We start from the raw sequence: 14,955 nt of genomic DNA, 5'->3' as shown, positions 1-14,955 counted from the left end.
CACATCCGTCTTTATTGCTTTTCTTGCAGTGGAATAGTTGTTCCCTATCTCATTCTGAGGTCTGTTGTTTTAGATGGCTGATGCACAGCGTTCTATTACTTCTTCTCTTCGGCTTCTGGGACACTGCATTTATCAAATAAGGACAGTTTGAGGAAGGTCAAGGTTCAAAAGGACTCGATGCCAATAGGAAATAAACCTTCTCCCTCCCTTTACACAGGCTTGCTCACGCCCCACAGCTGGGTCAGGTTTATGGCTGAAGGGAAGCTTATCATTGTTGGCTGGCTGGGTAACCAACCCTCGATTTACACATATAGCTGTCACCATTTCCCACTGTGTTTCCCCTGTGACTCATTTATTTCAAGTGCTATAGCAACAGGTCTGGGATGTGCACATGGTGAACTCAAGTTCCTCTCCAGACTGAGTTCAAAACACCTCTCACCCTTCAGTGGACCAGAAGAAGTGTTCTTTTTAAATATCTGCCTGCTGACCCAGAGCTGGCCAACACGAGAGGGAATTTCCACCAGGACTTCGCAGGATCTTGGGGACTGCTTTCAGAAGAACTTAGTGTGTTGAGTTGGAGAAAGCTTTTTTGTGAGTCAGAGCTTGGATTGTAGTTCTAGATCTATCAGAATGAGGGAAAACACTTTCTGAAGTTGGAAAAGCTCAGTGGCTCACGGTCCAGGTTGCAATGAAGTTGCCATGGAGAAGTGAGAAAAATGGGAAGAATGCAGTAAAGTTTTCATTAAGCTAAACTTTTTCATCAAAGGTGCTATCCTTTATTTTAAATGTTCTACTTCTCTGATGTTAAAAAACCCATCACTCATAGCCTAGTTCAACAATTAGTGTCTCTCAGAATCCTGTTACAATATTCTCAATATATCTCAATGGCTCTTTTAATTCCCATAGTACTTGATATTTATCTTACCCAATGACGTTAAAAAGCCGTTTTTTCTGTAAAATATTAATGATGGGTCTTTGATTCCATACCTGAGTTTAGAAAAAGGTCAGCAGGCTGACCCAGAGTACGAGACTTTTTATTTTTTCAGTTCACCCATCTATCCTTAAACCCACCACTGAAATTCACCACTACTGGGCCAGATAAATCCTAAGGATCATTCCAGACCAACAGCCTCTAAAGTCTCAGTGAGCATCTATGCCTGTTATCTGAAGTTATCTCCACAAAATCCCAGCAAAGCAGCTAGGACAGAGATGGTCCATGTATATTCATTCATTCATCCCACCAGGAGAGATGCCTACTGTGTGCTAAGTGATAATTACTGCCCTTGGGGGACTCACAGTTCACAGTCCCGGGTAAGTGATGTTTATGCAAAACTATAGTAAAAATATATGTGTGTTCATATACATACATGACTTAATATGAAACACATGATCATCAGAGAACAATGCAAAGCTCTTCCTCTCTCCTCTCTGTAGTCAACCTTCTTAAAGTCTATCGTTCCATTCATTTGAATGTGTTCTTGCAAAATATATATTGCTGGTTCCTGTGAATGTTTCTAATTTTGCAAATGATATTCTTACGTGTCATAGTCTGTTTTCTACTTTTTTTTCCCACTTCTTAGATCCATCCACGTTGCTGGCATACATCTAACTTGGATGAAATCAATTTCATCTTTCGGTGGGGGGGCCTTAAAGTTTGTGTTTTGACATTTGTTTAAAGACTTTTCTCATCCCTAATCACAAGGATATTCTCTTGAACTTTCTTCTATAAATTTATAATTTAACCTTTCTCATTTAGGAATTTAATGCATCTAGTGACCTTATGTGAAGATCTAGTTTTATTTTTCTCCACAGACTGAACCAGTTTTCCCAATATTATCTGTATGCAATCCACACTTCACCTCTTGATTTGTAGTGCCTCCTTCATTATATAATAAGTGCCTGCATGCACACGTGTGTGTCTCTGAGATAGGTATTTTTAGAGTGACTTTCCCAAGGTCACTCAGTCTGAAGGCAGCTTAGCTGAGATTACATGCTCTCCAGTACATCTGATCACATTGTTCTTTTAAGATTAATAAAGCTTACTCAGAAGTCACAGGATGTTACAGCCGGAAAGGAACCTAGGGATTCTGGGCTAACTCTTTTATTTTCTATCTGATACCTTGGGCCCAGAGAGGCTGAGTGATTTGCCTGAGTCAGAGCAAGAGAGCCAGAGCTCACATGCATTTCAACTCTAGTGATTTCAAGTCTGCTGCTGTTTTCACTGCACTTAAAGCTATTTAAATAGAATTTGAGGGCGTAGACACAAGAGTCACGTGGAAAAACCTGTACCCCACATACATTTGGTGTTCACATTTAAAACATATATTTGACCTAAACGATTCAGTACTATTGTCCAACTACAGGATAGGTGAAAAACAGGAAGTAAGAAATAGAAGAAGAGGGAAGGAGATTTTTCTGCATAGTCAAAAACTGGTATTACAAGATTCACTTTATTTACTGGAGTGAATCTCAGATCCTTACTCAGTTCCTCTTTGCTTTTACTTCATGAACAGGCTGACCAAACTTGGTTATCTGATTACTAGGAGAGAGCAGATTACAAACAGTAAACTAGAGGTGAGGAGAGGAGGTTATTAAAGACACCACGAGGAAATAAATTAGAAAGATTACAAAAAGCCAGAACAGGATTCAAATGGCACAAAGACATGGCACTGTGGTGTATGAACAGCCTTTCAAAGCTTGTGAGGGGCTGAGGGCAACTACTGTATCATGGTCAAATAACCATCATTCAAGACAATACTTGAGATCCCAAGAACAGGTTAAACTATGTTGATTATTCAGATATACACTACTAGATATAAAATAGATATAAAACAAGGAACTACTGTACAGCACAAGGAACTATATTCAACATCTTGTAATACCTATAATGGAAAAGAAACTGAAAAAGAATATGTGTGTGTGTGTGTGTGTGTGTGTGTGTGTGTGTGTGTGTATGTATATAATTTAATCACTTTGCTTTATACCTGAAACACTGCAAACCAAATATACTTCAATACAAAAATAAAAAATATTAACATCACCAGAAAAATTATGTTGATCGTATTCTGTTACTGAACGCAGGAAAGTGCATAATATATTTTATATATTTTTTCATTCAAAATGTCTAAAATAGTAATCAAATTCAAGGGCCTATTTATATTTCTTTTGTAACTGAGAGGGCCTAAAAGCAATGACACCCCCGTAGCAACAAACACACCTAGCACCTATATCATAATTTCTAATACCATTCTCCAATAAAAGGAACCAGGGATGCTTGAAGGAATGGCTGATTCTAGGACTCAGGCAGGAAATATGCAAGATGACCCTGAAGCAATTTGTAGAGCCAGAAAGTAAAGAAGAGCTCAAAAACAAACCAAAAAACCCACAATGATGTGTGACTACAGTGAAGGCACACAGGAGCCAGCTAAAAGAGCTCCAGACAGGGCTTCCCTGGTGGCGCAGTGGTTGAGAGTCTGCCTGCCGATGCAGGGGACGCGGGTTCGTGTCCCGGTCTGGGAAGATCCCACATGCCGCAGAGCGGCTGGGCCCGTGAGCCATGGCCGCTGAGCCTGCACGTCCGGAGCCTGTGCTCCACAACGGGAGAGGCCACAACAGTGAGAGGCCCGCGTATCGCAAAAAAAAAAAAAAAAAAAAAAAAAAGAGCTCCAGACAGCCAGAGCTGGAACAATTTCAGCAACAAAATAAATAAAGTAGTGCTAGATTATGACCCAAGGTATAAAATAAATAAATATAAATTAAAACTCACGGTATTTATTTTACATATAAATAAAATATATCATAAAATATCATAAAATATTATAAAATATAAAATATTATATAATAAAATATTTATTTCATTATATAAATAAGTGATTGGATAAATAAATCTGAGAGAAGAAGCAAGTCTCCCATGCAGAAGAATTCCAAATAATTTATGTAGATAACCACCCTCAAGGAGAGGACATCTTGTGATACTCTTCCTTCCAAAGAGTATAGTAGACAAAGAGGGGAAGAAAGAGTAACTTTACAGTAGAGAAACATGACCAAAACGACCTCAGCTAAGCAATCCATCTCAACGTCAGCAGTGACACACTGACTGTATCCTTGATGTGATGTGATGAAAATTCATTTTACCTCTCTGACCTTCCCCCCCAAAACCCATAACCTCAGTCTAATCATGAGAAAATCATCAGACAAGTCCCGGTAGAGAAACATTCTACAAAACAGCTGACCAGTACTCCTAAAACTGTCAAGGTCATCAAAAACAAGGGAAGTCTGAGAAACTGTCACAATCAAGAAGAGCTTAAGGAAAAATGCCAACTACATGCAATGTGGTGTCCTAGACGGGAATTTTGGAACAGAAAACGACATTAGGTAAAAATAAGGAAAATCTGAGCAGACCGTGGATTAATAATAATCTATCAATATTGGTTCACTAATTGTAACAAATGTATACCATACTAATTAAAGATGTTAATGATAAGGTTTGGGATTTATGGGAACTCACTATACTAACTTTGTAGTAAATCTAAAAGATAAAGTTTATTTAAAAAAAAATAAATGAAGGGCCTATAGAGTCAAATCCTCATGTATCCAGAGAATTTGGGGTTCTAGGAGTAAGAATTTCATGGTCCTGTACAATTAAGCATTTGTCTTATACAATTTAAATGATGATATTTTCAAATGTAGCTATAAACGGGATCATTTATACCTTTGGGTAACAAAGCACCATAATTATATGCTGTGCGACCAAACTCGACCTTGAATTCTAGAGAAATGGGATAGTCCTACTCATGAGGGTGTTCCAGCACCTAGGATAGTAGCCGGTACATGTTGGGCCATCTACTTGAAGGCTGATAAATAAAGGAATGAAGAAGTTCAAGATGACAGAATCAAGACTATTTAATGTGGCAAAACTGTGTTTTGAAGGTGAAAATTAATTGAGACATATGGAAGACGAACGCAAAAACTGAACCATTCAAAAATTCAGTGACCTACTTCACATTCGTTCAGAAAGCTATTTTAAAACAAAAAAACAAAAAGGAGATCAGACCGCACCTTCAAGATGGCAGAAGAGTAAGACATGGAGATCACCTTCCTCACCACGAATACATCAGAAATACATCTACACGTGGAACAACTCCTACAGAACACCTACTGAAAGCTGGCAGAAGACCTCAGACTCCCCAAAAGGCAAGAAACTCCCCATGTACCTGGCTGTGTGGCTGACAGGGTCTTGGGGCTCTGGCCAGGTGTCAGGCCTGTACCTCTGAGGTGGAAGAGCCAAGTTCAGGACATTGGTCCACCAGAGACATCCCGGATCGATGTACAATCAAATGGTGAAAGCTCTCCCAGAGATCTCCATCTCAACGCTAAGAACCAGCTCCACTCAATGCCTAGCAAGCTACAGTGCTGGACACCCTACTAGGCCAAACAACTACCAAGACAAAAACACACCCCACCCACTAGCAGAGAGGCTGTCTAAAGTCATAACAAGGTCACAGACACGCCAAAACACACCATCAGACACAGTCCTGCCCACGAGAAAGACAAGATCCAGACTCATCCACCAGAACACAGGCACCAGTCCCCTCCACCAGGAAGCCTACACAACACACTGAACCAACCTTAGCCACTGGGGGCAGACACCAAAAACAACAGGAAATATGAACCTGCAGCCTGCAGAAAGGAGACCCCAAACACAGTAAGTTAAGCAAAATGAGAAGACAGAGAAACACACAGCAGATGAAGGAGCAAGGAAAAAACCCACCAGACCAAAAAAATGAAGAGGAAATAGGCAGTCTACCTGAAAAAGAATTCAGAGAAATGATAGTAAAGATTATCCAAAATCTTGGAAATAGAATGGAGAAAATACAAGAAACGATTAACAAGGACCTAGAAGAACTAAAGAGCAAACAAACAATGATGAACAACAAAATAAATGATATTAAAAATTCTCTAGAAGGAATCAATAGCAGAATAACTGAGGCAGAAGAATGGATAAGGGACCTGGAAGACAGGATAGTGGAATTCACTGCCATGGAACAGAATAAAGAAAAAAGAATGAAAAGAAATGAAGACAGCCTAAGAGACCTCTGGGACAGCGTTAAATGGAACAACATTCTCATTATAGGGGTTCCAGAAGGAGAAGTGAGAGAGAAAGAACCCAAGAAAATATTTGAAGAGATTATAGTCGAAAACTTCCCTAACATGGGAAAGGAAAAAGCCACCCAAGTCCAGGAAGCACAGAGAGTCCCAGGCAGGATAAACCCAAAGAGAAACATGCAGAGACACATAGTAATCAAATTGACAAAAATTAAAGACAAAGAAAAATTATGGAAAGGAACAAGGGAAAAATGGCAAATAACATATGAGGGAACTCCCATAAGGTTAACAGCTGACTTCTCAGCAGAAACTCTACAAGACAGAAGGGACTGGCATAACATATTTAAAGTGATGAAAGGGAAGAAACTACAATGAAGATTATTCTACCAGGCAAGGATCTCATTCAGATTTGACAGAGAAATCAAAAGCTTTACAGAGAAGCAAAAGCTAAGAGAATTCAGCATCACCAAACCAGCTCTACAACAAATGCTAAAGGAACTTCTCTAAGTGGGAAACACAAGAAAAGAAAAGCACCTACGAAAGCAAACCCATAACAATTGAGAAAATGGTAATAGGAACATACATATCAATAATTACCTTAAACGTGAATGGATTAAATGCTCCAACCAAAAGACACAGGATCACTGAATGCACACAAAAACTAAACCCATATATATGCTGTGCACAAGAGACCCACTTCAGACCTAGGGACACATACAGACTGAAAGTGAGGGGATGGAAAAAGGTATTCCATGCAAATGGAAATCAAAAGAAAGCTGGAGTACCAATACTCATATCGGATAAAATAGACTTGAAAATAAAGGAAGTTACAAGAGACAAGGAAGGACACTACATAATTAACAAGGGATCACTCCAAGAAGAATATATAACAATTATAAATATATATGCACCCCACATAGGAGCACCTCAACACATAAGGCAACTACTAACAGCTATAAAAGAGAATATCGACAGAAATACAATAATAGTGGGGGAACACCTCACTTACACCAATGGACAGATCATCCAAACAGAAAATGAATAAGGAAACACAGGCTTTAAATGACACAAAAGACCAGATAGATTTAAATGATTATTATAGGACATTCCATCCAAAAACAATAGATTACACTTTCTCCTCAAGTGCGCATGGAACATTATCCAGGATAGATCACATCTTGGATCACAAATCAAGCCTCAGTTAATTAAAGAAAATTGAAATCATATCAAGCATCTTTTCTGACCACAATGCTATGATATTAGAAATCAATTACAGTGAAATAAACGTAAAAAACACAAACACATGGAGGCTAAACAATACGTTACTATATAACCAAGAGATCACTGAAGAAGTCAAAGAGGAAATCAAAAAATACCTAGAGACAAATGACAATGAAAACACGATGACCCAAAACCTATGGGATGCAGCAAAAGCAGTTATAAGAGGGAGGATTATTGCAATACAAGCCTGCCTCAAGAAACAAGAAAAATCTCAAATAAACAATCTAACCTTACACCTAAAGGAACTAGAGAAAGAAGAACAAACAAAACCCAAAGTTAGCAGAAGGAAAGAAATCATAAAGATCAGGGCAGAAATAAATGAAATAGAAACAAAGAAAAGACAAATAAAACTAAAAGCTGGCTCTTTGAAAAGATAAACAAAATTGATAAACCATTAGCCAGACTCATCAAGAAAAAGAGGGAAAGGACTCAAATCAATAAAATTAGAAATGAAAAAGGAGAAGTTACAACAGATGCCACAGAAATACAAAGCATCCTAAGAGACTACTACAAGCAACTCTATGCCAATAAAATGGACAACCTGGAAGAAATGGACAAATTCTTAGACAGGTATAACCTTCCAAGACTGAACCAGGAAGAAATAGAAAATATGAACAGACCAATCACAAGTAATGAAATTGAAACGGTGATGAAAAATCTTCCAACAAACGAAAGTCCAGGACCAGATGGCTTCACAGGTGAATTCTATCAAACATTTAGAGAAAAGCAAACAACCATCCTTCTCAAACTCTTCCAAAAAATTGCAGAAGAAGGAACACTCCCCAACTCATTCTATGAGGCCACCATCACCCTGATACCAAAACAAAGATACTACAAAAAAAAGAAAATTACAGACCAATATCACTGACGAATATAGATGCAAAAATCCTCAACAAAATACTAGCAAACAGAATGCAACAACACATTAAAAGGATCATATACCATGATCAAGTGGGATTTATCCCAGGGATGCAAGAATTCTTCAATATACGCAAATCAATCAATATGATACACCATATTAACAAAATGAAGAAGAAAAACCATATGATCATCTCAATAGATGCAGAAAAACCTTTTGACAAAATTCCACACTCATTTATGATAAAAACTCTCCAGAAAGTGGGTGTACAGTGAACCTACCTCAACATAATAAGGGCCAAATATGACAAACCCACAGCAAACATCGTCCTCAATGGTGAAAAACTGAAAGCATTTCCTCTAAGATCAGGAACAAGGCAAGGTTGTCCACTCTCACCACTATTTTTCAACATAGTTTTGGAAGTCCTAGCCACGGCAATCAGAGAAGAAAAAGAAATAAAAGGAATCCAAATTGGAAAAGAAGAAGTAAAACTGTCACTGTCTGCAGATGACATGATACTACACATAGAGAATCCTAAAGATGCCACCAGAAAACCACTAGACCTAATCAATGAATTTGGTAAAGTTGCTGGATACAAAATTAATGCACAGTAATCTCTTGCATTCCTATACACTAATGATGAGAAATCTGAAAGAGAAATTAAGGAAACACTCCCATTTACCACTGCAACAAAAAGAATAAAATAACTAGGAATAAACCTACCTAGGGAGACCAAAGACCTGTACGCAGAAAACTATAAGACACTGATGAAAAAAATTAAAGATGATACAAACAGATGGAGAGATATACCATGTTCTTGGATTGGAAGAATCAACATTGTGAAAATGACTATACTACCCAAAGCAAGCTACAGATTCAATGCAATCCCTATCAAATTACCAATGGCAGTTTTTACAGAACTAGAAAAAAAATCTTAAAATTTGTATCGGGGGGCTCCCTGGTGGTGCAGTGGTTGAGAGTCTGCCTGCCGATGCAGGGGACACAGGGTCATGCCCCGGTCTGGAAAGATCCCACATGCCACGTAACGGCTGGGCCTGTGAGCCAGGGCCGCTGAGCCTGCACGTCCGGAGCCTGTGCTCCGCAATGGGAGAGGCCACAACAGTGACAGGCCCGCGTACAGCAAAAAAAAAAAAAAAAAAAACATTTGTATGGAGACACAAGAGACCCTGAATAGCCAAAGCAGTCTTGAGAGAAAAAAAAATGGAGCTGGAGGAATCAGACTCCCTCATTTCAGACTATACTACAAACTACAGTGATCAAGACAGTCTGGTACTGGCACAAAAACAGAAATATAGATCAATGGAACAGGATAGAAAGCCCAGAGATAAACCCACGCACCTATGGCCAACTAATCTATGACAAAGGAGGGAAGGATATACAATGGAGAAAAGACAGTCTCTTTTATAAGTGGTGCTGGGAAAACTGGACAACTACATGTAAAAGAATGAAATTAGAACACTCCCAAACACCATACACAAAAATAAACTCAAAATGGATTAGAGACCGAAATGTAAGACTGGACACTATAAAACTCTTAGAGGAAAACACAGGCAGAACACTCTTTGACATAAAGCACAGCAAGAGCTTTTTTCATCCACCTCCTAGAGTAATGGAAATAAAAACAAAAATAAACAAATGGGACCTAATGAAACTTCAAAGCTTTTGCAAAGCAAAGGAAACTACAAACAAGACGAAAATACAACCCTCAGAATGGGAGAAAATATTTGCAAACAAGTCAATGGAGAAACGATTAAACTCCAAAATATATAAACAGCTCATTCAGCTCAATATTAAAAAACCAACAACCCAATCAAAAAATGGGCCGGAGTTAAATAGACATTTCTCCAAAGAAGACATACAGATGGCCAAGAAGCACTTGAAAAGCTGCTCAACGTCACTAATTATTAGAGAAATGCAAATAAAAACTATAATGAGGTATCGCTTCACACCAGTTAGAATGGGCATCATCAGAAAATCTACAAACAACAAATGCTGGAGAGGGTGTGGAGAAAAGGGAACCCTCTTGCACTGTTGGTGGGAATGTAAATTGATACAGCCAGTATGTAGAACAGTATGGAGTTTCCTTAAAAAAGTAAATATAGAATTACCATGTGACCCAGCAATCCCACTACTGGGCATACATCCAGAGAAAACCATAACTCAAAAAGAGTCATGTACCACAATGTACATTGCAGCTCTATTTACAATAGCCAGGACATGGAAGCAACCTAAGCGTCCATCAACAGATGAATGGATAAAGAAGATGTGGCACATATATACAATGGAATATTACTCAGCCATAAAAAGAAATGAAATTGAGTTATTTGTAGTGAGGTGGATGGACCTGGAGACTGTCATACAGAGTGAAGTAAGTCAGAAAGAGATAAACAAATACCGTATACTAACACATATATATCGAATCTAAAAAAAAAATGGTTCTGAAGAACTAAGGGCAGGACAGGAACAAAGACACAGACGTAGAGAATGGACTTGAGGACACAGGGAGGGGGAACAGTAAACTGGGACGAAGTGAGAGAGTGGCACAGACATATATACACTACCAACTGTAAAATAGATAGCTAGTGGGAAGCAGCCACATAGCACAGGGAGATCAGCTTGGTGCTCTGTGACCACCTAGAGGGGTGGGATAGGGAGGGTGGGAGGGAGATGCAAAAGGCAGGAGATATGTATGGGGATATATGTATACATATAGCTGATTCACTTTGTTATAAAGCAGAAACTAACACACCATTGCAAAGCAATTATACTCCAATAAAGATGTTAAACCTAAAAAAGAAGAAAGAAAGAAAGCACAGAAAGTAGCAGGTGTTGATGAAGATACAGAGAAATTGGAACTCTTGTTCACTGCTGGTGGGAATGTAAAGTGGTGCAGCTGCTGTGGAAAATGGTTTCATGGTTCCTCAAAAAATTAAAAATAGAGTTACCATATGATCCAGCAATTCCACTGCTAGGTATATACCCAAAAGAACTGAAACACAGACTCACACAGATATTTGTACACCCATGTTCATAGCAGTGTTATCCACAATAGCTGAAAGTGGAAGCAACCTAAGTGTCCATTCACAGATGGATGGATAAGCAAAGTGTGGTATACACACACACACATATAATATTATTCAGCCTTTTAAAAAATGAAATTCTGATACATGTTACAAGATGGATAAATCTTGAAGACATTATGCTAAGTGAAATAAGCCAGTCACATAAGGATAAATACTGTATTATTCCACTTATATGAGTCACCTAGAGTAGTCAAATTAATAGAAATGGAAAGTAGAATGGTGGTTTCCAGGGCTTGGGGAAGAGGAAAAAGATAGCTATTGTTTAATGGGTACAAAGTTTCCATTTTGGAAGATGAAAAAACTTCTGGAGATGATGGATGGTAGCAGTGGTTACACAATATGAATGTACTTAATGCTACCGAACTTTGCACCTAAAATGGTAAACTTTATGTCTATTTTACCACCATTTAAAAAAAATTATTTTACTTATTTTTGGCTGCATTGGGCCTTTGTTGGGCACGTGGGCTTTCTCTATTTGCGGTGAGCAGGGGCTACTCTTCGTTGCGGAGCACATGCTCTAGGAGCGCAGGCTCCAGTAATTGTGGCGCACAGCCTCAGTAGTTATGGCTCGTGAGCTCTAGAGTGCAGGCTCAGTAGTTGTGGCGCACGGGCTTAGTTGCTCCGCGGCATGTGGGATCTTCCCGGACCAGGGCTCAAACCCATGTCCCCTGCATTGGCAGGCAGATTCTTAACCACAGCACCACCAGGGAAACCCTACTACAATTTTTAAAAATAGAAAATAAAAGAAATACAATGTTTAAAAAAAAAAAAGAAAAAATTCAGAGTGAGTTTGAAGCAAAGATTGCCCAGATATCATTAACCTGAAAGTTTGGCAGGGGGTCAAAAAGAAGTCTAGAAATCTATGAGTCATTTTATAGAGCATTTACAAAACTGCCCAAGAACAGATGGTGAATATTTTCATAGATGCTTCTTTAACTATGTTCTAGATATTTCTACTTTCATTGTCACTAAAACTATTTAATTATAACAATAAGCTGTAAGTGCTTATTGCTTTTTCATTATAAGCACCCTCACACCCATTTTGACTTGCTTCTCAGAACCTCTTGGTGAGTAGACAGGCCGAAAGCCCCATCCACAGATTTGCCCACTTCTGCAACATTTGCTGTGCTCTCCAGCATGCAAGCACCATGCAGCCCTGAGAGGCCATGGGTACAGATAGTGGGACAGGAGTTAATTGACTGCATTCAGATGCTGACCACCCCACCTCCCAGCTGTATGACTTTGGACCTATTGACTTAATTCTGTATGCCTCACCTTCCTCAACTGTAAAATGGGTTGTTTGAGGTTGAAATGAGTTCATTAATGTCACACCTCTAGAGCAGTGCCTGGCCCGTAATGGATTCTCAGCAGATGGCAGTTGCATTATGATTGCTGTGGATGCAGAGAGGCATGCAACATAGACAGGATAACAGGAAAGGCTGGAATGAGGTTGTAGACAGAGGGGCACAAACAATGGGGGAGGGATTCTGCCCGGGGAAGATCAGGGAACATTTCATGCAGAAGCGGGCATGTGAGCATTGAGTACAGAGAAGGGGAACAAGGAAAGTGGGACTTAAATAAAATGAAGTAGCTGCAGGCCTGTCCCCACCAATGGCAAAACCCAAAACTTACCTACCCCTCACAGTTTTCAAAGCGTTACCACATCCCCCTTTCTGCTGCCCTACAGAGAAACAGGCCAAATGAGGTCATGTCAATCCCCATCTTAGGGCTGAGGATCTGTCAGCTCAGAGGGTTTAAACAGTTGGTCAAAGGTCTTCAATGTGTGGTGGCTTCTATATGGCTGAGCCAACACAAACCTAATTCCTTCACCTTCTAGTCTAAGACCCTTCCATTGTGCTACAGAGACAGCCCTTTAACCCCCAGACTCATTCATTTGTTCAGCGCCTGCCAGGGGCGCTGTCCCAAACACGTCCATGCATGGAGATCCATCGTGGTGCTTACATTCTAGCAGGGGAGACAGAAAAGAAGCAGTAGACAAGTTAAATGACTGAAGGCCCTAGCACACTAAAATCTGAGATGTGCAATGTGAGGAACAAACATAGAGGTGTGCAGGGAGGGGCGGGGCAGCCTGCAGCACGAATTAGGATGCCAGGCTGAGAAGGAGAGATTCCTCACGGCTCCACTGAGTTCTGAAATCGTGTTCTAACATACCGTTGCTTGACCTTCCTGTACCCTGTCTCCAGCACTCACGTAGGATGGATCCCACCTCCACCGCCCCACCAGGGGATGGTGGACTCAGGGGGAAGTGTCTCTCCCCACCTGGGGTCTGTAGGGTACAAAGTGGCCCAGAATCCCATCCCAACTCTCTGTCCTCCTCCTTGACAGAGAATCAGCATTTCATCCTCCAAACCCTCACCATCTTCCTCTCTCACCCATTGCTCCCCTTGATCTTTCTCTGCCCCAGAAATCTTTTGGAAGGAAAAATGAATGGTGGTTTCCTTTCATCAGCAATAAGCAATGCTTCATGGGCTCGTGCTATGAAACAAGAAGGTTTTGTGTCTGGCCCATTGGAGTCCCTGCATTGGGAGCTGTTCAGTCTTGGTATGGGTCCAGTTAGGACAAGGTCACTTTAGACCCATTTGGAGCTGTTCTATGTTCCAAAGCAGACCAGGAAATTGCCTGGTTCCTCCCTCGGTCTTTACCCAAATGCAAAGCCTCTTTAATACCAGGACAGCGGTTGACACGTCCAGATTGAGGGAAGGAGAGGAGTGAAAGGGCGTTCCTGAAAGTCAGAGGGCATGGCTGACTGGAGGGGCTTCCCCCAGGGGAGCTGGGAGGGGCATAAGTGGAGGAGACCCCTCACTAGCCCATGGCCTTGGTCAGGTACATCTTTCCCGGCGGGGTCCTTCTCTGCCTCACCTCCGCACACTGCTTCTGGAGACAAGGAGTGGTGATGTTAGGAAGTGGTGATGTCACTCTGCATCCACAGGTGGGTGTGGCCACCCAGACAGAGAAGGGCTCAGCACAGGCCCCAGCCCTGGGCCGTCTCCACGTCTCCATGGCCCCAAGTACAAGCAGAGCCATGAAAGAGGAGCCCAGCTGTAAAAGAAAGCCCAAGGCAAACCCCTAAATCACCACCCCCCGGGGCAACCTCCCGAATATCCAACCTCAATAAAACCTAGTCCCTGACAGATCACAAAGGAAGGCCAGCATTTCGGGGTGAAGCAGGCTTTTCTTCCGCGTGTCTGCTTTCATTTCTGGCAGTCTTTTGATTCGAGCTGAATAAGCAATGCCAATGCCCGGCGTGGGCATTTGAAAAGACTTTGGTGCAAGATACCACACGTGCCCAATGACAGAACCGGCAGCTACATTTTAAATCCCTACTACTCCGCCGCAGTCCGGTTTCTTAGAACTGTTCTAGGGGAGCGACAACTAAAGAGAACTTCCATCTTCCTCTGACCCTGCTGGCCTTCGCAGCTGGAGAGTGCTGGGAATCACTTCTGGCACTGAAAAGGTTAATTGTCTCCTGCTGCGAAGTAGAAGCTGCGAATAGGGTCCTGGGCAGGCGAGGAATTATGGTAAATGAGGTTTTCTTTATAGTACTGCTGATTCTCAACATGCTGAAAGGGCATTAGTTCACAGTCA

Source organism: Phocoena sinus, chromosome 1 (genome assembly GCF_008692025.1).
Source record: "Phocoena sinus isolate mPhoSin1 chromosome 1, mPhoSin1.pri, whole genome shotgun sequence".
Classification (NCBI taxonomy): Eukaryota; Metazoa; Chordata; class Mammalia; order Artiodactyla; family Phocoenidae; genus Phocoena; species Phocoena sinus.
This window is presented reverse-complemented; position numbering follows the sequence as displayed.